This window comes from Panthera onca, chromosome A1 (genome assembly GCF_046562875.1).
Source record: "Panthera onca isolate mPanOnc1 chromosome A1, mPanOnc1 haplotype 2, whole genome shotgun sequence".
Taxonomy (NCBI): domain Eukaryota; kingdom Metazoa; phylum Chordata; class Mammalia; order Carnivora; family Felidae; genus Panthera; species Panthera onca.
This window is the reverse complement of record NC_138339.1, coordinates 200,203,409-200,231,347: the sequence shown is the minus strand read 5'-3', so window position 1 is coordinate 200,231,347 and position 27,939 is coordinate 200,203,409. Positions and strand designations below refer to the sequence as shown.

Sequence of the window (27,939 nt, the reverse complement as noted above, 5' to 3'; positions counted from 1 at the left end):
TAAACTTTTTTGAAAAAGAGAAGGAAACTTAATAGCTGCTTGGGTTTAATCTGGGTACTTTGGACAAAAAATTAATGTCAGGAGAATGGGGTTCTGTGTTTGTTGAAGACATTGTCAACTGTACATTTTCGTGGCCTGTATAGTGACTTATTTCATTTTTCCCCCTTTTATATCCCTCTGATCACATGGATTAAAAGTAACAATATTGGACAGGAAGTAAATACTTATATCCACTATGTTTTATAAAAATTCATAAATCTAAAATAATACAACAATGAGACATAAAACAAAAACAAAACACAATGCAATCACCCTCTTTCCTAATGGCAACAGCCAAAGTTATTACAAGTTTACAAATTCGAATTTCAAATCCAGGCTCTTGAGGTGCTATTTAGAGCCAATTAGTCAGGTCTGGATGTAACTTGGGATTTAGCCATTTTTGTTTCAATAATATAATTAACCAGCACTGCTTTTTCAAAATGCAAAATATTCAGGGCTTGAGGAAAAAACAGGCTTAATAGCAATGAAAATGCATATTTTCAATGAGAGAAAGAGAAGAGTATTAGCCATTAGCACTGTTCACCAAGGCATTTGATCCTTCCTGGCACATAGAAGGGTTACTACACTTCACTATTATCTTCATGATGATGCTAACTGCTTTACCCATGAATTGTAATTTGAAATTAGGTATGCAACTTCAAGACAAAAGTATTTTTTGTAACCATGAGACATTCTTAGGTATGGTGACTGTGACAGAACATGTCTATATGGAGGTAAAAGGCTGAGCCATCAATTGGAAGAGTTGCTTAAATATACCATGAATTCTCCTTCTACTGTGAATAAGAAATGAACTTTGTTTAGTGAAGCCACTGAGATTCCTAGGATGTCTTGTTTCTGCCCATAACCTAGCCTGAAAAATATAGGAAACAACATAGAGTTGTCACTAATTCCTGCCTCTTGTACAGGCTTAAGTAAAGTGAGCAAAAGCAAGTAAATTCTTTATCACTCAGCATGGACAAATGTGGTTCTGCCTGATAGGATACCAGCACCAGAGGCTTCAGCACTTGAGGCTGCCTCGATGGTTGCATATTTATAACATGCTTTATGCCAGGGTTGGGATTTCTCTGACAATAAATTTCATTAGAATAATAGGCGAGTGTGTTTTTAATTTCTGGGCGTAATATAAATGAGCAACCAAAAGCAGACATGTTTTTTTGTTCATGTTAAGTCATAGACTTGAATCTGAACAGTGGCTGTTTTTGTTTCTCTTAGAAGCAAGTCTCCAAACTTTGCCCAAAGCATGACTGCTTGGCTACTTCTAAGGCCTTGTTTAGATTTGATAAACTGAGCTACAGATGCATGACTAATCTGGACTCTCCCTCAAACTGCATTAATAGAAGATACTTTAGCATAGATAGAACTGAGAGAGGTAGATGGGCATTACTAACTTCTAAGGCAACAGGAAATGCGACAGGAAGTACTTTAGTGGAGTGAAGAATTCAAAATTCTTCTATTTCAGGAAATCTTCAAGTGCTTATAAGGTCTCAAGTTCTTGTTCTTCCTGAATTTGAGCATTGACTATCTTGGGAAAGTTAACAACCTTTGAAATCGATCAAGGCAGGGGATCATCTGATAATCAGCAATTGTAGATACTGGCTGTAGATTTAAAAGACTAAAAAATACTGTGATGTTTCTTTTGTCTTTTTATACCACTAGATTAGAGTTTAGTGAAATCTACAAAACAAAACAAAACAGTGAAATCCCTCCATGTTCCTAATAAATCCCTTAAATTGTTGTCTCTGTTGGCATGTGATCTTAGCTTCCACAAGGACATACACAATCATCAAAGATTCAATAGGAAAAGATTGGGACTGTAGTGTCTCTTTCAATGCAGCCCCTGAGCCTCAACCATTGTTGACATGTATAATTACAAGCTCATTTTTTTAAGTTATCTAAATTTTGGAGGAGATGTGGGAGATTTGGATTTCCTATGAATTCTGCAAATTTAAAAAAAATTTCTAGTTGATTCAATTAGGACAAAACAAGTTTGCATGTCAAATTAAACATATCTTTAAGCCAAATATGATCCATGGACTACTAAATTGAAACTTCAGAGCTACCAGTAAATCCATTTAATTATTATGAGTGAACCAATGAATGAATGAATGAGTTTCTTCACTAATTTGTCATAAAGAGAAAGGATGACAGGGGCTTATAATGACAGTGGCCAAGAGCACAGTTGGATTATCAAGATGCCTGGGTTGCCTGAAGATAGCAGACTATGTCATTCCAAAATATGACTGTAGGAGTTTAGGACATGCCACCCCAAAATATGCTACTTTGATAATATGGTTAATTTTGAATTTTTCAAGTAGGCATTCAGAACATAGGAAATGCAATGAGAAGCTTTCTCTGAACTACCTTTATCTGCCTAAACACAGATCCTCCAACAGGACCTAAAATCCTCTCCCCAAAGTTTCTTCTACCAGGGAGACCTGCTCTTATTCTATGAGGGACTAGGAGTGACACCACATCCAGACAAACTTTGTCACAAACTATTACAGCTCCCATCCATTAGGCTAAAAGCCCATTCATCTTTCTTAAAAATAATTAGCTCTCCCCTAATAAGATTACATCCTCTCTCCTTTTTGTCTTATTAAGATGGCATTTAAGTCTGAATTCTCAGCCACCTCAGGGTTACTTACTTTTCCCTGGGTCTGTATATACAGGAGGTAAACATTGTGGTAAACTTCTCTTTTTTTCTGTGGTTAACCTTTTACTAGAAAAATCTCAGCTAAGGGCTAGAAGGGTAGAGGTAAAATTGTTTTCTCCCTTACATATAACTTATTAGATATCTGACTTTGGGAAAATTATACGTAATTTCTGTAACCATTTCTCATCTCTTATATGGAAAAATGATTGTAACTCATAAAATTGTTAGAGAGGTTAGGTGATGGCATTTGTGTAAAAGTAAATAGTTCAGTTCTAGGCAAAGAGTTGCTCATTAAATTTTAGTTATGTGGTAGATGGTAAAAATTGAAGATTTTCTGAAAGAAGAAAATTACTGAATTCGGAAATGGAATTGTAGAAAAGTGAAAGATGATTGTAAGATGACCTTCACTTTTTAATTGTACCTCCACATTCTCCACCTATTCAGCTCCAATTTCATACAAATATTGGTGTCAGTGTTAGTTAGCTTTATATATTGCCCTGAAAATAGAAACTGATCTTCAGGATATCTGGGCTTTGATATTTTCATTGTCTACCAAAAGTTTCTCCCTTTGTCACTATTCACTTGTTAAAAGATCTGTGACATTTACATTTTCATTCTCATTCATTGCATTTTTTTATCCTCTTTGTAGATGACTTAGAGAATCTGATGATTACTAAGTATTAGTAAGGTATTCAGCTACAACAAAACTAAAAGAAACATAAGAGAAGGAACTGCTGGTAGGAAAGTATAGGTTTATCATTTCTTTGTGTATGTTCATATCCAGCTGTGTATTATATTCTTTGACTATATTTTTCTTTCATAGTATTAATTGTATTAATTTCTTGTGCATATTGAACACCAACTTTGTGGACTTCCAACATTGCAAGTGAGCAATCTCAACTTTACAGGGGGCATGAGTGAGCTGTGTGTTGAATCTGAAATTCTGACTGCTCTATCAAAATGAATTACTCATGCAAATTTTTTCTAAAGGCAATCTGTTTGTTTTGAAATGACAGTATGAAAAATATCTGAAAGTTGAACACAAAAAGCTGCTGCATGTGAAGAAAAAATATCAAGTTAGAGAAAACAATTATAACCATTATTTTAAATTTATCTTCTTAATATGTAGCATCATATAACATCATTACTTATTTGCTTGGACACAATTTTCTATAACTATTGCTACCTAAACTCAGAAACTACATTGGAATGTGCATTTTTAAAAAATATATCAAAGTATATATAAGCAAGTGACTATTTTTCTCTCATATTGACATAATTTGCATTTATCCTTACTCTGTGGTGAATTAGGATCTTAGTAATTACAAAATAAATAGCCATTTATGATGTTACTATACATTTATTTTAAGATAAATGATAAACTGTATTTCCTATATTAGTTCATTAGATAAAACAGAATTTAATATTTTTCCTTATATCTCATTAAATATGGGACAGTGATTTAGGAGACAGTGTTAATAGAACTTCCCAGCATTTTTCTATTTATAGTGTCTAATTGTGGGTTTAATTTAACATAATGCATCATTGCATTTGACAATTGGCTACTAAGGGGAGCATTTAAGCATTTGCGCTTTCAAAAGTTATTATAATTGGTGTCTAATGTTCCACATAAATACTGTGCTATACAAAACTACCTAAGATTATGCATACAAGAAGAAGTAGGACATTGGTATTTTGATATTGGTTTCCGTTTCCCTGCTAATGGGTAACACCTGAAAGGAAAAAAAAAAGAACAAAAAATAAATAGGTTAGCTATTTTACAAAAGACCAACCAAATATCCTGGAAGCAATGATGAGACTCCAGACTCTTTCTACTTATGATCATTTATCTACATTTAAAGTGCCTGACATTATTCAATAGTTCTGTATTGTGACAAATTTCTCCCCCAATAGACTTAATTTCGATTATCCTTATATGTCTGCAAATCTCTCACATTGTTCCCTGTTATTGACTGTTGTATATCCCAAACTTGCAGAATATTCTCTTACTCCAGGCCTAACTAACAAATCTATCTATAGATTTTTACACTTCACTCAAGCCTTTTAAATTCCAGAGCACACTGAGATTTGTCTCTATCATTCACCCCCTACACTGATCTATTCAATCACGTTAGTTGAGGCATGATGGAGGACACAATAGGCACCACAATAGTGAGTCAGAACAAGAACACAGTAACAAAATTTGATGATAAATTCAGTCCTCCATATAATAGGCAGGCAAGTTTCTGATGTCCAGAAAAAAAGCTGATGCTCAGGTATCAGGAAGAACTAAGAATCAAAACAGGAAAAGCTTAAAGAAAACAAAACAGTTATAAAGCTGGAATATATCTAGGAAAGAAATTGAAGTTTAAGAATGAAGGAAAACCACACAAGTACCAGTACAAATGGGAACAAATCAAATACACAAATCAACAAAGTATTTCTTTGGGCCACTGGATGTTTAAAAAGCTGTGTATTGTCTGCTGTCACTGCTTATGATACCAGAGCTGTCCATCCAGGTCAATACTAGTCAAAGAAATTTTTCTATTTTTTTTCCCTTCCACTCCATTAACAAGACATTTCATCGGAATAGATAGCAAGGTAAACATGCAATCCTTGGCAACACATTTTAAGTAATTTTTTATTAACTACTTAAGCACTTAAAAATGTAATTAATGTTACTAAGCAGTAAAAAGTTTCACTAAATGTACTTAATAATTTCACAAGTAAAAAAAAATAAGTAATGTTAAAGAGACTTTACATCATTTTTAATGTATCCCATCATCCGATTATATCCTATCTTGACATTTGCTAGAACTCTAATCAGATATTTTTCACTTTATCCCAGGCAAGGTGTTCTCATTCCTTTCTCCTGGCCTTTGCTCTAGCAAATGAGAATTCTCAGCTTCCCCCTCTCTTTTATTTTCAGAACCTGTTTTCAGAATAGTTTACCCTTTGACTGTGAGTAGATTTCCAACACAATGATACTGTCTGTGTGCAGGTATATATGTTTGTGTGTTGGTGGGGTGGCGGGGGGTGGATATTTTTATTTCCTTCATTCCTTCCTTCCTTCCTTCCTTCCTTCCTTCCTTCCTTCCTTCTTTCCTTCCTGATTTCTGCAGAGACTCTTGATATTTATTTTATACTTTGGGTTAAAATCTAACACTACTGGAGAACCTGGGTGGCTCAGTCAACCAACTGATTCTTGATTTCGACTCAGGTGATGATCTCATAGTTCATGAGTTTGAACCCCACTTTGGGCTCTGTACTGACACAGTCTGCTTGGGATTCTCTCTCTCTCCCTCTCTCTCTCTCAAAATAAATAAGTGTTAAAAAAGAAGAAGAAGAAGAAGAAGAAGAAGAAGAAGAAGAAGAAGAAGACGACGACGACATGGATGGATAACAGGTATGCTTAATGCTACTGGGATATTGCTTCTAAGGCCTCCTTAGCTGACAGACCAGGAAATATATGTGTGTATACTAACTCATGTAATTACACATATATAATTACTTTCCACTCAATGATCTGTATCTATATTAAGTCAGACACAATTTATATAGATGTCTCAAAAACTCATCTATTACCACCACATGGATCATTTTAGCATCCTCCTCCTTTGCTTATCTTTCATTCCAACAGCTGAGAACCCTGGCTCCTAGCGTTTGTTATATATATGTTTAATTGTTCATTTCTACTATACATGTATAGCAGTATCAAAACTGCTAACATGAATTAAATCCCTGTAAGGAGCAGTTTTATCAACTGGAATGCAGTGCTTGTGTATAGTTCATTTTGCTTTCACCTTACAGTCTCCACTTATTTCCAGTATTACTTACAGAAGCATTTCCCCCCCTTCAGTGAGAGTGTTTCACACATTTTTCATACCAGTAGACTGTCTTGTCCCAGTCTGCATTCAATCCTGAGATGTCCTCCCTCTTAAATTATTTTTGAAATTTGCATACATAATATTCACTCTTTATGGTGTAAAGTCCTATGGTCATAGAAAATGCATAGTGTCATGTATCCAGCATTACAGTAACTTTGGTAACAGTTTTACCACCCAAAAAATTCTCTGTGGTTTACCTTTTCAACCTTCACCTCTCCACTCCCCCCCCCCCCCCACACACACACAACCCCATCCATTTCCCCTCTCTCCTGGAAACCACTAGTCTTTTTGCTATCTCAATAATTTTGTCTTTTCCAAATGTCATATAATTGGAATCATCCAGTATGTCATCTTTTCAAACTGGCTTCTTTCACTTAATATATGTTTAAAATTTGTCCCTAACTTTTTATGACTTGCTCTCTCTCTCTCTCTCTCTCTCTCTCTCTCTCTGTTTTAAATCATTGAATAATGCTGCAATGTATGGATTTACTACCATTTGTTTATTCACCTATGGAAAGACATCTTGTTTTTTACCTTATCCACTAGTGCCCTAAACATATTAGTTGTAGTTACTTTAAATTCCTGGTTAGGTATTTCCAAAGCATATTATATTTGACACTGGTTCTGATGTTATTATCTCTTCTGAGTGTGTTTTTATTTGCTTGGTAGCATGTCTAGTAATTTGTTGTTGACTGTCAGACATAATATTATGGGTAATAGAAATAGAGGTAAAAGACCTCTAATGTGAAGTTTCATGTTAATTTGACTAGAATTTGGATTGTGTTTAATTTTTGATATAACTGTGAATGTCAGAAGACCCAAATTCATTATTGCCCTTGCTTTTGGCTCTTCTGTTCTCTTGGAATTCCCTAAGAACTCCTCCTTAAATAGAGGAAGTGTCTTGCAGCTCTTTCAGCTGAAATCTTTTGTTATTATGCTTGAGATTTCTTGATATGGTGGTAATGTATTGAAATTCTTTATAATCTTATGATGAAACTTCAGTGTTTTAGGACTATGTGTATCTGGACTGTTATCTTCACAAGCATTTCTTAGCTTCTTGCGTCTTCAGCCAGATAAGAAAGGGAAAACTAAAGTTTGGTAAATGCCCTTCCCTTGATGTAGAAGACTCTGGCAAATCATTTTCCTGTGGAGAGTAGCCTTTATTATAGGGAATGCTGTGGATGTATTATTAAATGGTTAATTCTCCCCTCCCTTGCCAGAGTCAAGTTTTTTTTTTTTTGACTCTTCACTGTAAGTCCATTGAGAAGTAAAACACTAGAAGTAAACCCCACAAAAGTGTGAGTTCCCCTAAGTCTATCTCATACTAGTATAAACCAGCCTCCAAAAATTGGCCAGAATTACCAATTACATGTTCTCACTCATGTACAGCTTCAGTGGCCACTGCTTCTGAGGAGTGGGTCTCAACTGTGCTTCTGTGTATGTGCCTGTGTCTCAATTTTTGGATGATGGTTTGCTGTGCAACCTCAATTCTCTGATGAGTCCAAGAAAATTAATTGATTATTCAAAGTATTAATCTTTTTCTTCTTTAAGGATAGTAGTGAGGAATCCAACCATTTATTTATTAAAAAAAAATTTTTTTACATTTGTATGTTTTTGAGAGACAGAGAGAGACAGAGCATGAGCAGGGGAGGAGCAGAGAGAGAGAGGGGGAACATAGAATCTGAAGCAGGCTCCAGGCTCTGAGCTGTCAGCACAGAGCCTGATGTGGGGCTCGAACCCACGGGCCACGAGATCATGACCTAGGCCGAAGTCGGATGCTTAACCAACTGAGCCATCTAGGCGCCCATCAATCATTTTATATAGTAGAGCTGAAACTGGAATTTTAAACATATTATGTTTTAAAGATACAATATGAAATTCAGAGACACTTTCTATCTACATTGCCTTTCCAGGGTGGTGTACATCAGATAGAATAACCTAAATTATGCTCATTTAGACTGAACATGAAATAATTTTCAGAGATTGACAACAATAAAGATCTATTTCTTGCTCATGTTTTAGGTAAGTCAGTTGTGTCTTTAATTCTGTCATTCAAAACTCCAGATTAAAGAATAGCACCTCTCTGTGGCATGGTTTGTTTTGGTACAAGAAGGAAAAAAGAGATTGTGGGGTATGTTATCTTTAAAATATTCTGTTTTGAATTGTCCCAGGTCACTTTCATATTTCATTAGTCTAAATAAGTTACATGAGCAAAGTTGTCAATAGTGAAGGAAAGGTCCCCCCGGCCCCCACAGCCCCTACTGAGAAGCCACAAAGAATGGGTTTCTGAATATTCTGGACAAAAATAAAAGCTAATGCAACTAGTGATATAGATGTTCACATGCCACAGATGAAACTGAACATCATTCCTTACAGCTGTGTCATATTTGAATGTTTTAAAGTATCTTTGTTGTAGTTGGTAGTTAATTGAGTTTATGTTATTTCCTTTATCTTTTGGATCTAGCCCCCTCATCCTTTGCTTGCTTGCTTGCTTGCTTGCTTCCTTCCTTCCTTCTGTTGTCCCTCCCTCCCTCCTTCCCTTCCTTTCCCTTCCCTTTTCTTTTCTTTCCTGTTGTTTTCTTTTCTTATTTCTTTTTTTCTGTGATATTAGAAAATCTGGTCGACCACTGCCATTCAGCTACAGGATAATTTTATTGTTTGCTATAGCCAAGAAACCACCTCATTTATTTTATATTTATATACTAAACTTGAATATTGGATGAAATACAGTTTTAGTGTTTATTTTCATTTTATGTTATATCTTATAGCTAATCAATATACATAGATATAAGGATGTATTGAACATTCAGACATTTGTTATTTTTAATTTGGGCTGCATTTCTTATTTTCTTTTCCCTCACCACTCATCTCCTCTAATTGCATATTGTGTTATTTGGGACAATAGAGATGAAAACAACCTTACAGAGTACAGAGTACCTTTTATAACTTCAAAAGTGGAGCTATGCAAGGTGAGTTCCATGTATAGAATAAATACACTATTTATCAAAATAAAAAGCAAGAATGTAGCCAACAATTCCTTGGCCAGCCCATATGTCATGACATTCTAAAATGGGGCAAACCACATAGATGCATTACAAGCACAGAGGCTGTTATACAAATGCTTTTATACTTTCTATACAAGTTATATTAAGAAAAGTGCCCTCAGTCTTAATCAGCACTGTAGGAAACATTTTATTGCCTTTTACATGCTCTCTTTACAAAGTAGTGCTTGCTTAATTAACTCCACCCTTACGTAACCAAAGATTAGTTTACAAAACAATATTAAAAGAAATTCTAAAGGGAGCATTTGTTGAAAAAAGTTGGCTAGCCATTACTGCAAGAACAGCTTTGTGCCTACTAATGATTGGATTTATAACTGATGTCTCCTACTTTTAATGTTACACTATATTTTCCTAAATGTTTCTCAGCACAGTAGCTAGATGCAAATAAAAAAAAAAAAAAGTTCTCCTACTTTCCATTTTCTTTGTAATTTACAAATGCAATAAAAGACTAGTTCATTAATGCAAAGGACAAATATGGGCAATACTTATAGCTATATACACTCATACACAAACAGAAACATGCAAATTATTATGGCAATAAATATAAAATATGGGAGAATGTATAAAGTACAAATTTCCCTTTTTAATAGAAAATCTGTGTACTGCATTTTAGTGCTCTAACTTGTCAAGGCCTCCCAACCAAATTCATGAAGAAAATAGAATAATATGAGAATAAAAAGTAATAGTAATTCCAGTTAATATGTGCATCTTAATGCAAACCCATTCAAGGAAACGTATTAAATGAGGCAGTATTTCAGTAGGATAGTACAACCATAATCTGAATTATCTTTGATTACATAGCAATGGATCAAATAAATGTATCATATCGTGCATATTTTGTCTTGGCAAAATATTTTTTACTCATCAGTGATGATAAATGTGAGCTATTAAAGATTTATAATATGTAAGGAAAGGAGAGTTTTGCTGACAACAAAGGATATAACAGTCATTTTCATGGTCTAGGTTGCTATGGAACAAAAAAATGCTTAACAAGATACAGGTCAATACAAACAGGGCAGGGATGAGGCTTCATTACGGTGGGAGTGGAGTATTAACATAATTGATACAAATCATGTTGAAAGTGTAGACATATATACTAATATCGTATCAGTATTACCTAGACATGTTTTACATAGATACACAAAACTTGTTCAAGGCTAGACTTTTTTTTCCCTCTTTCTTTCTCATCTGTTTCTTCCTGAAAATTTTGATTGGTAGTGTTTAGTGCAATTAGTAATTTAATGTGTGACAATGCATATATTCCTTTATTGCAGTAGCTGGTGATCTTATTTTTCTTTAATGGATAATATAGATATTGGAACTTAAAGTGGAGACATTTTCTGTTATCACATTTAAAACCCAAATGGTTTCATTTAAAGAGCTATTGTTCTCAAGATTAGCATTAACATTTTTTTAGTTGCTGAAAGAATCAGGTATTCTCTTAAAAGAAACTTAAAAATATGTGATTTGTGAAAACTTTAGTAGCATCTGAAGCAAGTAAATTAAGTATGAAAAAGTAAATGTGATTAACATAGTTTATATGGAATATATATTGTAATATAGTTTAAAAATCTCAAGGCACACCATATCTTTCTGATGAATGCCTTAAGAGGCTTTTAAGCCAGTTCACTGTTAGAGAGAAAGGCTTAGTGTTAAACAAAAAAAAAAACCTTCTCCACAATAGTAAGATGATTTTAATTTTCAAAGAAAATATCTTTCAAATTAAATATCAGTTATCTCTCAATTATTGCTTTCAACATAGTTTTTATACTTGTCTAAATATAAGTGATAATAAAAATTACATCTCTTATTGAGTAGAAATCAATTATATAAAATTAATAACTGGCTTCTTGATTAAAAACAATATAATATTTGTGAGTCAGAAACATTTAGTAAATTTCAGTTTAAGAAAATTTAAAATTAAAGTTGAACTGTATATATAAATTCACACACAGGTCATTCCTTTGTAAACACAATGTTGGATAAAAATTTTAAAAGACACATTGCAAAACTATATGCATATTTTACAATACTATAGTGTAAAATGTTTAAATGAATATGGTCAAAGATAGGTAGGAATTCAGGAAAAAGTACAATGGTTTGTCAAATTAATAAAAATAGAAATTATTTCTGATTTATTATTTCCTTCAGTGATACTGATTTGGAGTTTTTGTTACAAATAATATTTGTATACTCCTCTAAGTATGCTTGGTTAATGTTTGAAATCCAAGGGTTTACATTTATGTGATATTACTTCTATTAGTAGTATTGACATTCATTTTTTAAAGGCCAAAGTTAAAATTCCATAGACTTGAATTTGAGTCCCATTTCCAGCAATAACTGGTTATTCAGCAAATTACATTTGTGTTAAAATGGGGGTAATAGTAAAATCCAACTCTTGAGGTTGGTATGATGGTGACGTGAGATAATGCATGTGAGGAGGACCTTGGGATGGGGCCCAGTACATGTTAACATATTAGCTTTAAGAAACTGGAAAAGTAACACATTCTGTGTTAACAATTGATAGAATGCATTTAATATTTTATTTAAAAAAATATAGTACTCCAAAAAGTTGATATTCAATATAACATGATTAATCCAAGTATTACATTGAAAATATTATTTTGTATTGCACTGTTTTAATTTTTCTTGTTTCCTTTGAAAGCATTTAAAAATTTATCATGATTGTTTCTCTGTCCACCCCCCCCCCCCCACTTCACCTTAAAAATACAAATTAGACATATGAATAAGCACTGGACACAGTAGCTACTGATTCTAATGACTACTTAAAAAATAATCCATTGAATGCCATCTATTGCTTACCTCCTACCAAAAATATACTTTATATATGATTATTTATTATTAACATTCTTTATTCTTTTCCATTTTTCTTCCTCCCTCCTTTTCAATATCCCTCCTCTTTTCACTATCTTTCTTCCTAATATGGGAGAGTATATGATGTGAGGGGTGAAGTAATATCTACACAATTTAACACACTTTTCTCAAATGGTGGATAACTTCATAATTATCATTTAGCTCGGATATTTTGTGAAAGAAGAACAACTATGTAATCCATCTTTTGTCATGAAAAGAGCAAGGCTTGGGTAATATATCCCCACACATATGGTAACTGGACAGTTTTTCATTATATGGAATAGTGGTATAGTACTCTAGAGAAAAAAACAAGAAAGATAGACACAGAGAAAATAGATGTCCCTATCTATGGATAAGACAAAGAAATATTTAAAAAGCATTAAAAAAAGCATGCATGGCATTGCAGTAGCAGCAGCTGTGGAAGCATAAGTAGCACTAAATTATACATGCATCACTCAAAGAATAATTATGGTGTTCATCAATAATAAGCAATTATCTGAAAAAATCATCATGTCACATGCAAGCTCATTTGTAAAAAAAAAAATAAATAAAAGCACATATGTCACTATAAAGATGCTTAAATATCATTTAACACTACATATTTATCAGATTAGATGCAGTTTTCAAACTCTGTGCTGTAAGAAGAGTAGGTAGTTTACTTTTTGACAATTTGTCACAAGGAAAATTAATTTACTTTTACAATTTTGGGAAAGTAAGAAGAGAGGCCTATTATTTTTCTTTCTGAAACTGTTCCAAAGTCCAGGTGAAAAACAGGCTCCAAACCACATAAAACAAAACATTCTGTTTAAACCAACAGTCGCATTCTCCAATTATTCAACTTGTCAGCCATGAGCTGACAGTTAAAAGACCAGAATAGATGGAGCCAATCACAAGCATCATCCTTTACTGTTCCATGCCTATGATTGACCTCCGCATACATTCCTACAGTATATAGTGTGCATTCAGTATGTAATTCTCTTTGGATCACACGATGGACTTTCTGTTATTATTTTTCATGTCTCCTGCCAGGTTATTTTCTCCTCCAATACTTTTCAAAGAGTTTGGTTGGTGATGGAAAATAAATATTCTGCCACAGATATTGAGTCTTAAAACCAAGCAATTCTTTGAGGATAACACCTGAGTCAGATACTTCTCCCCCAAGCAATGCCACAGAATCATTGCACATTCAGATATCATAATATTATTATTATTGTGAATATTATTATTATTATTAACATCAAAATATTAATAGGTAACACTGGTGCCAGTTTAAACTGTATATGTCAGAGGGTAAATAGTTTATAACATTCTTGTTGCTGATATTCATTGAATATTAATATTGTGTTGCCAAATTAATTTATAAAATCCAATATCTATTTGGAAAGACATGAAAGAACATAATTTTGAACTCCTTGAGATTAAATCCTATTGATGGGAAGTCTCACTTCAGTCACTACAATAGAAAGACACAGTTCCTAAAGTAATTCCCAGGCTTGAGCTGGGTTAAAGATCCATAGCCCCTTGTTTAAAGAAGTAACTGGGTTCTTTGAGGAAAAACCCTCCAACTGTATACTGCAAAACTTCCTCTTAGACTTCTTCAAAGGGACAAGCAGCCATTTATTAGGGTGACTATGTATTAGAAAAGGAGACATAAGCAGACATTTTGGCAATTATTGCCTTTGAACTATACTATTTTCTTTTTTTTTTTAAATGTTTTAATGTTTATTTATTTTGAAAAAGAGAGAGAGAATGAACAGGGGAGGAGCAGAGAGATAGGGAGATACAAAATCAGGAGCAGGATCCAGGCTGTTAGCAAAGAGTCCAACGTCGGGCTTGAACTCACAAACTGCAAGATCATGACCTGAGCTGAAGTCGGATGTTTGACTGAGCCACCCAGGTGCCCCTACTTCTTTCTTTACTAATTTACTCATCCATTCATTTGCTAGTTCATTGCCATAGTTTGATTATCTGCACCTTACTTATCAGAAATTGTTTTTTTTTACTTATTTATTTATTTATTTATTTATTTATTTATTTATTTATTTGAGTGTTATTGACTCTGTCCAGTTAAAATGCAACTTGCAAGGGATCAGCAACTTTTTCTTCTTTGGTGCTATATTGCCAGTAGTTAGAACACTGCCTTGATAGATAGTAAGCATCATACTTGTTGACTAACTAAATAAAAGAATGAAAATCTTTTCATATGTCACTTAACAGTTTGGTTGCTCATCATTATCAAGACATAAATTAGTCTAAACTGAGAGAAAACAAGTAATTGAATTTCGTTAAATTATTTTAAATAGCAATTAAATTAGAATACACACACATGTGTACAGCACATAGTTGAAATTATATTGAAAAGTAGATAATCTTTTCTTTATTTATTGAATACATACCTATGGAGCACCTACTATGTTTCTGAACTTTTCTGGGCATTAAAGATGCAAAAATGGGTGCCTATTTTTATGGAGTTTACATGCAAGTTAATGAAGATAACTCAGAAACAAACAAACAAGTAAATGTATGTCTAGCTGTGATACATGCCAGAAAAAGTCTCTATGAAAAAGAGATATTAGGCAGTTCTGGAAAAAGCAAACGATGTGGCTTACATAGTGATCTGGAGGAAGAGTATCAACGGCAAACTGAAACGAAAGTTTGAAGACTTGAGTTAGGAAAATGCTTGTCACACCTGAAGATGGACAAAAGAGTCAGTACACCTGGAGATGGTTACACAAGGAAAGATGTTGTTGCTGTTGAGACCCAAGAGGCATCTAAAGTCTGGATTTTGTCTGGGGGGGGGGGGGGTCCCGTAAGTCATGTAAGGACTTTGGATACTATTGCAAGTAATATTGGAAGCTATTGAAATATTTGTTCTGAGGAGGGGGAAAAGGGATTTAATTTTAAAAGAATAATAATACCTGCACTGTGTAGAATAGCTCATGCTGTTGAAAATGGGAGAGATAATGAGTGATAACAGTTGTTGCTGTCATCCAGGTCAGAGACATTCATAACTGGAAAAAAAAATTAGTTGAGTAAGTGGTAGAAATTATAGGTTTCTAGATATATTTAAGTGGGATGGAAAAAAGGATTTCTTTTTTTTTGTTTTTTGGAAAAAAGGATTTCTGATGAACAGAATAGGAGAAAGGATTCAAGGATAAGAAGAAGTTCTGTTTTCTTAAAAAGAAAGAAGAAAACAACTTTCACTTAGTAGAAAAATGGAATTGCCATTTATTGACTTGAGAAAGACCGACAGCCAGATTTGATGTATCTGGATGACAGGGTGGCAGGCTAACAAACTGTATGTGCACATTAGATATACCATTATTTAAATTTTAATCTTCAGTTACCGAGTTACTAAAGTTTAATCTTTAGTTAGGAAGGAGATAGGAGAGGAAAACATAAGAATAGAGAATATAAAATTGATTGGTTAAAAAAATATAAATAATAAAATGGAGGGAAATACTTAAGAGGAAAAAAAGTCATTCAGTGGTTGTTAAGGTGAATGTTAAATTAAAAGTGTTCTTTTTCACACATTATCATTACCTTCTAATGTTGTTTCTATTAATATTTGAAATTCCAAAAGGCATTTAAAATCGCAGAAGGAAAGAAAGAACCATTTAGCCTAGAGTTTCCATATGAGAATGTTCAATTTGAATGAAACTTTTCTAATTTATTAGCTAATTAGTGGCAGTAAAAGCATGGAGTTGCTCAAAAGCCAAACAATATATATTAAGGGTGTCAGATGTGTATTTGCACAACCCCATCTGCCTGTTAACCAGCTTGCAAAACTCACTTTCTCCAGGCTTATATTCTAAACACAGCAAGCAAACCGTAAACTGCTATGGAGAAGTAACTTGTCTACTGAGGGGTCTTCCAGTGTCAGTGGCCAATGTGATTTAAAAAAAATGTACATTACTTTATTTGGCTTAAAGCCTGAATATGGTTAGTGGCCTACAGCTATCTCACCAACCTATGCCTTCATCAGATGTGATTCTTCATTTAACTACTCACTGGCCTTAAGCCATTTATAAGACAAGCAAAACTATTTTAAATGTAAAAGTAAATTAAATACTACTGTGTAATTATGATAATTGATTATCATAAACACATAAATTTTCAAATTAACAGACCCCTTGGATGAAGTTCATTCATATCACAGTCAAGTTAAAACTATCTACAACACCTTCATCATTTAATTTTTCCTCAAATATTTGGTAGTTCCACAAATATTACAGTTTTAAGGAGCAAAAAAAGAGATTTTAGTTAAATGTATATGAGTATAATTAGGTGAATAAGTAGAAATACTAAGTGATTATTCATATTTAATCTTACAATCTTCTCATTCCTTTATCATATTTATTTATGAACATATATATATATTTGGCATGAATAATATATATGTATTCTCTTTCACTAACCACACACACACACACACACACACACACACACACACACCATGCACATTATTTGAAAGATTTCTCCCCAGTGCATCTGTGTAGCTCAGTGTGTTAAGTGTCTGACCCTTTATTTCGGCTCAGGTCATGATTTCATGGTTCTTGAGATAGAGCTCTGCATCAGGCTCAATGCTGACAACATGAAGCCTTCTTGGGATTCTCTCTTTTCCTCTTTGTCTGCCCCTGCCTTCGCTTGTGCTATTTCAAAATAAACAAACATTTTTTAAAAAGAGATTTATCCCCCAAATACAAAGCAACTGTACTTTTTGCCAGGTTTTTATTTAACTTCAACTGTTTTTTCTTTTAAGTTTTAATTGTAAGAGATAAATAGAATATATGGGGATTTCCACACTCCACAAAACTCCACATTGTTATTTCTTACACAATTGTTTAGGTACATTAATTTGAGTTTCAACATAAAAATAATTAATAAAAACAAACTAACAAAGAAAGCTTAATAGAAACTGCAAATGAAGGGAGGAAAAGAATATGAGCACAAAGGCCAATTGCAAAAGTAGCTCCCTAAGAAAAGAACAAGATTTTAGAAACAAACTTTACAACAGTTTCAAAGAAATTTCATTCATAAATTCTCCTGGAAAAAAAACAAAGTAATACAGTAAAACCTTGGTGTGTGAACATAATTTGTTTTGGAAACATGCTTGTAAACCAAAGCACTTGCTTTGTGTTGAAACTCAAAGCATATTTCCCCATAAGAAATAATAGAAACTGAGATGATTTGTTCCACAACCCAAAAATATTCATATAAAAATGATAAAAATACTGTAATATAATACAAAATAATAGAAATACAAAATATGAAGAAAAATCAATAAATTACCCTGTACTTACCTTTGAAAACCTTCGGGGCTGGTGTGAGGGAGACAAGAGAGAGGAGGGTTATCATGTAGGAAGACTTTCACTATCGCTAATGGAATCACTGCTATCTGTTGGCTCACTGGAATCTTTTTCCGCATGGTGGCCATTGTATACGCTTGCACGGATGTTGACTATGTTACAGTATTGATAAACTCTTGTCGTATACTGTATTTCATGTAACTGGCAATAAGGCAGCAGAGGAAAGGGTCTCTATCTGTAGTCAGCCTGACCTAGAAGGAAGCAAAGCATTCCTAAGCTTACTTTTCTAGGGAAAATCAAAGGCCTGATCATAGGTTCTTTGAAGGGACAGAAAATACACTAATGCCAGTTGTGGGCACCTTCCAATGTTTTGAAAAATCACTGCTTTCTGCCAAACACTGTGGCCTGAGACCGAGCATCCAAACATGGGATATGATCACCCACAATCCCGCAGTTAGAGAGAGAGAGAGAGAGAGAGAGAGAAAGAAGAAACATTGGTTCAGTGGTGATCATGTGACATTCAGTGTCATACTACTCGTATTGCAAGACCTCGCTTGTTTATCAAGTTAAATTTATTAGAAATGTTTGCTCATCTTGCTGAACACTCATTGAACAAGTTACTCCCAATCCAAGGTTTTACTGTACATAATTTTAAGATAATTATGAAACCATGGAGAAGGTAAATTAAAAAGCTAGTGATTTTGGTAATTATTGAAGCCTAAAATAATTTAAAAACACAGGTAAACATAACACAGGTTATGTTAAAAACCTAGAACATGACAGATTAAATACAAAATCTTGACCAGAGTACAAATTTTAAAATATTAGAAAATGAAATAAGATGAGGGATGCCTGGGTGGCTCAGTTGGTTACATGTCCAACTCATGATTTCAGCTCAGGTCATGAGCTCACTATTCATGAGTTTGAGCCCTGCATCTGGCTCTGCCCTTTCAGAGCAGTTTGGTATTCTCTCTCTCCCTCTCTCTCTGCCCCTCCCCCACTCATGTGTGTCCATGCATGCTGATGTGCTCTCTCTCTCAAGAATAAATAAATTTTAAAAAATGAAATAAGATGAAAAACATGAAAATTCTTATACTATACACCATTGAAGTGGAAGTTAATGGTGACGTAGCATGTGCATTATTGATGTATTTCAGTGAAATGTTAACACAGAGAATAGAAAAATATTCAGTGTTATGATGAAAAGAAACTCTTCTTTTTTTCAATGTTTATTTATTTTTGAGACTGAGAGAAACAGAACATGAATGGGGGAGGGGCAGAGAGAGAGGGAGACACAGAATCTGAAGCAGGCTCCAGGCTCTGAGCTGTCAGCACAGGGCCTGACACAGGGCTTGAACTCATGAACCGCGACATCATGACCTGAGCCAAAGTCAAACGCTTAACTCACTGAGCCACCCAGACACCCCTAAAAAGAAACTCTTCTTTATATTGAAGGTGGTTTTGAATTTGCAGACTGAAAGGACAATAATATATAATGTATTCAAATTTTAAAAATTACCAAGATATCATGCTGGGGGAGAGATATTTTCCACAATGGAATGCAGATTACAGCAAAACAATCTAACTATACCACAAATGTATGTATGGCATAACTTGATTTAAGGGGGTATGGAAAAAGGTGCTAACTTAAGTAACTTTGGAAAATGATTCATTTCATTAAGTTTCAAAACTTAACATGAAAGGAAACATATGTATATATGAATTAAGCAAATGACTAATGAATGGCAGATGATCAGAGCCAGGGTTTTCACTGCTGAAGACAGACCACAGATAACAACGATGTAAGGCTATAATTTAAGTATGTGATACTGGATCAGATTCTGAGATATCAGCATGAAATCATGCTTGTTTCATATAACTAGAGATGAATACATGCAAACCTAATTATAAATATCTATGTATGCAAGAGTTCATATACATATAATTACTTCTTAATTTTGACTAGTCCTGTGAAAAATAGAGTGTGTCATAATATGTGTGTGTATATGTGTGTGTGTGTGTGTGTGTATATATATATATATATATATATATATATATATAGTCATAGTAAAAAATATGTATATTTTTTGTGTAGGAAGAGTCATATATAAAGACTCATATATATGTGTGTGTATATATATATGTAGAGAGAGTCCTATATAGAGTCATATATGTATGTATACACACACACACACAAAGACAGAGACAGAGAGAGACTGACTCATTACAAAGGGTGACAAGTCTCAAGATCTATAGTCTGTAAGCTGAAGACCCAAGAGAACCGAGTATATATAGTTCCAGTCCAAGTCTGAAGGCCTGAGAACTAGGAGAGCTGCTGATATCAGCTCCAGTCAAAAAGCTAGCAGGACTAAGACCTAAGAAGAGCCAGTGCTTCTGTTGGAGTACAAAGACAGGAAAAGATCAATGTACAGCTTACACAGTCATGCAAGAAGAGTTCCCTCTTACTTAGCCTTTTTGTTCTATTCAGGTCTTCAGTTGATTTGGTGAGGCCCACCCACATTAGGGAAGGTAACTGGCTTTACACAGTTTATCAATTTAAATGTTAAACTTGTCCCAAATCATCCTAACAGATACATCCAGAATAATGTTTGGCCAAATATCTATGCATGTTGCAGTCCCTTCAAATTGATACGTAAAATTAACCATCACAAATAGATTATGAAAAGGATGGGGGAAAAAGTGACGTTGCAGTAGAGAAATCTGGCAAACACTACTTAAGTCAGATGACCAAAGTCAACATCAATAGTAATAATGTCACAATGATAGGAGGTACTCTTGATATGGTATGTTGAAAATGTTAATTTATCTCTAAGGTCATCCTCCCCAAACCATTACCCAAGTCTAACCATGAAAAAACATTAGAGAAAGCAAAATTGAGGGACATTATACAAAATACCTGAGTAGCACTCCTCAAAACTCGTTATCAACCACAGAAGTTTGATAAAGTGTCACAGATCAAGGGGGCTAAGAAGAGATGAAAAGTAAATGTAATGTGGTATACTAAATGGAATTATGAAAAGAAAATGTAATGTGGTATACTAAATAAAATTATGGAATAGAAAAGGACATAAGGTAAAAACTATGAATATGAACAAAGTATAGAGTTTAATTAATAGTAATACAGTGGTATCAGTTCCTTGGTTGTGACAAGTATATAGTGATGCTAATAATGAAAATTAAAAAAAATGAAAAAATGAAAAATACAATGAAAAAAACAATGAAATATGAGCAAAGTATAGAGTTTAATTAATAGTAATACAGTGGTATCAGTTCCTTGGTTGTGACAAGTATATAGTGATACTAACAATAGAGAAAACTGGGAGAAGATTTAAGGGACCCCTCTGTATTATCTTCACTTCCTTTAAAAGAATCTAAACCTATTCATAAAAGTATTTGTTAAAACATACAGAATGGTGGGGCATCTGGGTGACTCAGTTGGTTAAGCATGTGACTCTTGAGGTCATGATCTCACAGTTCCGTGAGTCTGAGCCCCCTGTGGAGCTCTGTGCTGACAGCATGGAGCCTGCTTGGGATTTTCCTCTCTCTCTCTGTCTCTCTGCCTGACCTTGGCTTGCTGTCTCTCTCAAATAAACAAACAAACATTAAAAAATCCATACAGAATGGTTATTATTAATATATATTCTAATAAGTCATTGCATTTTAAGGAAAGAGAAATAATCCTATGGATACTAAGATAGATTTAGGCTGACCTCAGACTTTCTCAAAAATACTCACTCACTGTTTAAGAACAGAGGCAAATATGTTCAGAATTTGAGAAAGATAGTTTTTAATCCAAAAGATAATATACCAAAGTTATTCATTCAGTACAAAGTACCAAGTATAATTTATACAACATGCACACAAACAAAACACATTTTAAACATAATAGAAATTCATAAAAAGAATGCCTAATCCATGAATTTACTTACAGAAAACTCTGTTTTCTTATGCAAACAATTAGACAAAGGGTGTTTCAAACTAATCCTTGAATGGAGAGTTCAGGATAAATAGTATACTTTGATTGCTGAATCAATTTCTGATACTTACATATATTACAAACAGCAATAGAAATCAAACATCCACGGAATTTAATGTTAAAACATTTTAGGTATTTAAATTTTAATGTTAATAATAAGTTGGGAAGAAAGAAGAGAAAATGTGGGAGAACTATAAATGTACATAATTTTCTAATCTTTCAAAGCACTGTTAGTAAATTTTTAAATTGAAATATACACTTTAAACTGGGTATAAATAAAAACCTCCCATTATAACTTGTTTCTAAAGTCCACCAGGATCGTGCTTTATAAATTATGTTAGGTGATGCAGGACTTTTGTTGTTATTGCTGCTGTTGTTAGCTCAAGTACAAACTTATTCTCCCATCTCAGAGATATTTGTGCACATTATATTACAGAGAAAGAGACTACCTGTTGCCCTCACTTGGACAGACACTGTGAAATGTGGACATCTGGCTAATCATTCTTGCAATCTGCCACTTTACTTCCCTCTTCATAAACTGATCTTTTGATCTCTGTTATCCCTTCAGAGTCATGTCCTTATGAATCTATCCATCAAATGACAAACTCCTGGCCTCACTAATATTTTTTGACAGGCAGGCATTACCTGACCCTGTGAGCCTACCTAGAATCTTGATTCTAAAACTCCTCAATGTTATTTCTTCTTGTCTGTAGAAGATTTATTGTTTCAAACAGTGGTGTTTGTTTCACATACATATCCAAACCTCAACACCTGTGTATTACCAGGCTAGAGAGTATATATACACACACAACACATCCCCACACCATGCACACACACATGCACATACACATATGTACATTCATGTTTATAACAGAAGCCCTAGACATTAAAATTTAGCTGTTGTGAGTATACATTTTTCCTTTAAGTTTCAGAGTAATATTTGAAGTGTTTATAGTTATGATGTCAAGGAAAAATCATACTTGATAGAGTAAAACAGATTTTATTCAAGGCTATTGCAATAAGGTCAACACTGTTGTAATAGGGAGGAGAGATGAAATTGACTCACCTGAAACAGAAGGAAGGCCTGAGGATTTTTAAACAATGTACTGAGCTTATGGAAAAGACATTAGATGAGAGCTTGGTCTAAGAGTTAGCTCTCTGTGTTTGCTGATTGTTGCTTATCCAAGTTAGACTTCTACTTTCTCTGGAGAGTAAGAAATAGATGCACTGTCTTTCTTGATGATTACATTTTATAGGCATGACTTCTAGGTCCTTGAGAAAAGACATTACTGGCTTGTAAAATTAGCTAAAGACAGGAGAATATTTACATCTCAAAAGAGTACAGAAGATCTGCAATTACACGTTTTCTAATGTAAAAATTCTCTAAGAAAAGGGAAGTCAGGGGCCTACGGAGTCAGGAGGAAAACTAGAAAGTTTAGTTGAACTGAGGGAAATGTAAGGGTTGTCTTGGTTTGCAACAGAGCTCTTGCATAATTATATCCCCATTTCCACATCTTGCATCACCCACCAGGTCCCAGCACACACACTGCCCATTTCGACAGCCACACCACTTTACTTGTAGTATTCAGATACGCCATATTTGATTTCTTGCTTCTGTTCTTTCCACCACTTTTCTTTCTTATGTAGCTGTTTGTTTATCAGATCCAAAATACATGATTAGGGTCCCTGGAATCTCTCCTTGCTTCAATAATTTGATGCTTTTACCTTTTATCTGTTCTCCTCTTGTATCCATATAAGCTTGGTGTAATGTTATAGGAGTGTGGGCTCTAGAGTTATATTGGCTGGGGCTAATGCTGGACCAAATACTAATTAGCTGCATAATTTGGAAGGTTATTTAATCTCTTGGAATTCTGGTGTCTTGTATGTAAAATGTAAATAATTATAGTACCTATCTCATACACTTTACTTCTTTCTTCTTTTATGTAATATTTTGGTGAAGATAAAATTAATATGTGCAAAGTGAAAACCAGAGTATTGTTTTATCATGCCACTCAAACTTCTATTATTTTTTTTAACGTTTATTTATTTTTGAGACAGAGAGAGACAGAGCATGAACAGGGGAGGGTCAGAGAGAGAGGGAGACACAGAATCGGAAACAGGCTCCAGGCTCTGAGCTGTCAGCACAGAGCCCGACGCGGGGCTTGAACTCATGGACCGTGAGATCATGACCTGAGCCGAAGTCGGATGCTTAACCAACTGAGCCACCCAGGCGCCCCTCAAACTTCTATTATTAATTTCTGTTTATGTCTTCTTCTAAGCTATAAGTGACATTAGAATGAAAAGTAATTTTTATGTTCTTTGGTGTGTCTTGTGCCTAGAACAGTTTTTTTTCTTTAGTATTTATTATTAAATGCTAACTGAAAGCAAGTTCAGTTACTGAAATTTTACATTACCACATATAAATATGATGTCAAGAGATTTCTAGTTTTAAAATGATATGAAGAGATTTATGGTTTTAATCTATATTGATATATTTGTTAAACATTAAAATAAATATTAGGGAATAAAAATTTCTTTTCATTTGTTTATCTGTTCCATGTTTGCTTAAACTCCTTCCTTTTGTTTTGAAATTTCAGTTTAGAAAATAATATTTTTTAATCCTCTGGGAGGAAAATACAGCAAAATATACACTATTTAAAAATGTAAAAACTATTGGGATGATTTAAGAGAGCAAAAATTTCCAAGTTATTGAACTATTTATTATTTTTTTAAATCACTAATCTGAAGTTTCAGTAGAAAAGGGAAAAAGTAGCAATGTTTACTCCCTTCATCTTTTGGGGGAACTTTAAATGTCAGTCAGTCTGATTACTGCTGACATGGACTTTTCACTGACATAGATTTTTCCCCGAGGTCATGAGTTGTTCCCATATGATAGGCAGTATTACCAAAGTATAGGCTGGACATGGTCACAGAGAGAATCTGGAATGGAAGAGGCCAAACAATATTTTGATCCTCTGCGAACCACTTTGAAAACTTGGTCAATGCAGGTAATGCAGTTTACATTCTAGGACTGCCCACAGCCCCTAAACAACCCTAAGCCTCTCAGGATGCTGGATTACTTAACTGGTAATGAAAACACAAAATAAACAAATTGCTACAGTAACATATGAGAAAAATTTTTAGGCAGCATCCATGTAAATACTGAGTGGACCTAAGCAGAACCATGGTATTTCAGAGCAAATAACTAGGATAGACTTTTGAAATTGAAGTTAGAATTAAAAACTATCCGGATGTAGTATAACTATAGAAGGCAGAAAAAAGGGTCACTTTTATGTAATAGGTATTTATTTTATATTCATAAGGAGCTGTCCTTGGGGACAATGTCTGGATACAGATTATATAGCAGCAGAAAACTAAGCAACAATGTTAAAATTCTTAATTTATCAACTAAAAATAGTACTGTAGGGGAAAATAGAACATGGAAAATTTGCAAAGAAGACTGCGTACTGGCCATAAGTATGATAGACACAATTTAGCTGTCATTTTCAAGTCTTTTTAGTACTCATTTTTTAAAGAAAATTACAGATTACAGAGAACGATAGTAAAAGAGTAAAGCAGTCAAATATGAATTTCTCACTCATCTTGATCTCCAGGATTCTGTACCCCAGGGGCAAGCTCTGTTGCAGCATGCCAGTTAATAGAGACACTCTTAAAACAAGATGACAGATACTTAGACAATGAAAAATGAAAAAAGGTATATAATTTCTTTCCTACTATTAAAATGCTAGTGAAAAGTGATTGCACATTGGTTATTATTGTATAAAATAACTCTTATGGTAAAAAGCCATACATAAAACATATCTAGATAAAACTATATGAATGAGCTTAACTCCTAAATTAATCTCTTGTGAGGAGGTATGTTGTCATCTTCAAAACTGTCTTACACATTGAATTTGTTTTGGTGTGTAATATTCTTTTTGAAATTAATTAATTAATTAATTTGGTGCAATATTATCTTAAAGCGGCTGTTTTTATTCTGTAAGTAGTGTATTAAGATTCTTGCATGTGTGTGTAGGGCGCCTGGGTGGCTCAGTCGGGTTAAGTGTCAGACTCTTGATTTGGCTCAGGTCATGATCTCATGTTTCATGAGATAGAGCCCCACATCAGGTTCTGTGCTGACAGCACAGAGCCTGCTTGGGATTCTCTTCCTCTCTCTCTGCCTCTCCCCTGCTCTCTCTTTCTCTGTCTCAAAAAAATGAATAAACATTTAAAAAAAAGATTCTTGCATGTGTGTGAAAATTGTAGTTTGTAGTTCAAGTTTTATATTCTCCTTGTCATTTTCTCTTGAAAGAGAATTTTAACCTCAAAAAGATAATTAATAATCCTCCAATCTCAAAATTTTATCTTAAATAAGATATATAGCTTATAATCTATATATTATTATATTATTTAAGGGACCAGCTGTAAATAAGTAGAAAAAATACCCTTATATCAGAAAGTATGGAAGTCCAAATCCAGCCAAATATTCAACTTGCTTATGGAGTAAAATATTCTGAAAACAGACTCAAGAAATCTCTACTTGAGGCAGCATAAGATTTCCCACTCAGTCTTGCTCATCAGTCAGACAGAAGAAGTAGATAAATTTTAGTCCAGCTCCTCTATGTCCCAGTAACCTCTTCTTCCTAACATGCTGTGTTTTGGGAAGAAAAAATTTGATATTGGGCAGAGATACCAGAAAAGTGAGGACAGGGATACTGTAGTTGCTCAAGTGTGACAGAATCCAGGAAGGAAAAGAAATAGAGAATCTTTAATTTTTGTCTATCCTAATCCTGACTGACTCCTGAACTCTGCATGCATAGAGCAGATCTAATCAGCTAAAGACAAAGTATGAAGTAAGATCAGAGCTGCTTCCCAAGAAATAGAGTTTCATGTTCAAATCCTATAAAGATAATTGTTTGCCACTTCAAAAGAAACAAACTTCGTTGGAGAAAACAAACAAACAAACAAACAAACAGAATCTAGAATCTCTAAGTCATAATATCCAGTGTATAATTCAAAATTACCCAACATAGGGGCGCCTGGGTGGCTCAGTTCGTTCAGCATCCAACTTTGGCTCAGGTCATAATCTCTCAGTGAGTTTGAGCCCTTGTCAGGCTCTGTGGTGACAGCTCAGAGCCTGGAGCCTACTTCATTCTATGTCTCCCCTTCCCTGCCCCTCCCCTGTTCATACTCTGTCTTTCCCTCTCTCAAAAATAAAGAAACATTAAAAAAATTTTTTTTAATTACCCAACATAGAACCAAAAAAAAAAAAAAAAAAAGAGGAAGAAGAAGAAACATATCCTCAGGAAAAAAAAATGATATAGACCCTGAGATAACCCAAATGTCAAAAATGTCAGTCAAAAATTTTAAAGCAACTATTATAACTCTTTTGAATGAATTTTTTATGAATATTCTCACTGTGAATAAAAATAATTTAAAAGACATTTCTGCAGGAAACTAGAAATTATTGAAAATGTAAATTATGTAACTGAAAAATATAGTGTCTGAACTATAAAATTTACTAAGTGGATTTAAAGCAGAATTAATATTACAGAAGAAAGAGTAAGTCATTTCATGATATATCAATATACATTATTCTTGTGAGAAACAAAAAAAACCCGATTTTTTTTAAAACCAGAGTGTCAGAGACCTTTGATATAATATGAAGTGATTAAACATGTGTTTATTAGTGTGACAAAAGAAAAAGAGATAGATATGAGAGAAAAAAATGTTGAGGAAATAGTTGCTGAAATTTTCTCAAATTTGACAAAAGCCAGAAATTTACAATTCCAGTTTAGCTGAATATGTTAATGTCTCCACTTCATCCTGGAAAGTGTCTGAGACTGGATAGTGAAGTACAGAATTACCTACCTATAAGGCAGAAGTTTGCATGGCGCCAAACATTTTATTCCTTAAATTGCCCCCAAATTGAAACATATATTCAACCTAGAACACATTGAAAGTTAGTGGGAAAATGGATTAACCAATCACTATATGTACTAGTGCATTATGGGAGAAAAAATAAAAGCGAGTTCTCAACACTATACCATAAACAAACATAAATTGAAGATAGAAAAATGACCTGAAATGAAAACAA

General features: G+C 33.9%; 1 pseudogene; it reads right to left on the bottom strand.

The window, feature by feature from the left end:
- Positions 1-27,939, bottom strand: part of LOC132680558 (small ribosomal subunit protein eS24-like) — a 179,641-nt pseudogene that overhangs the window by 88,674 nt on the left and 63,028 nt on the right.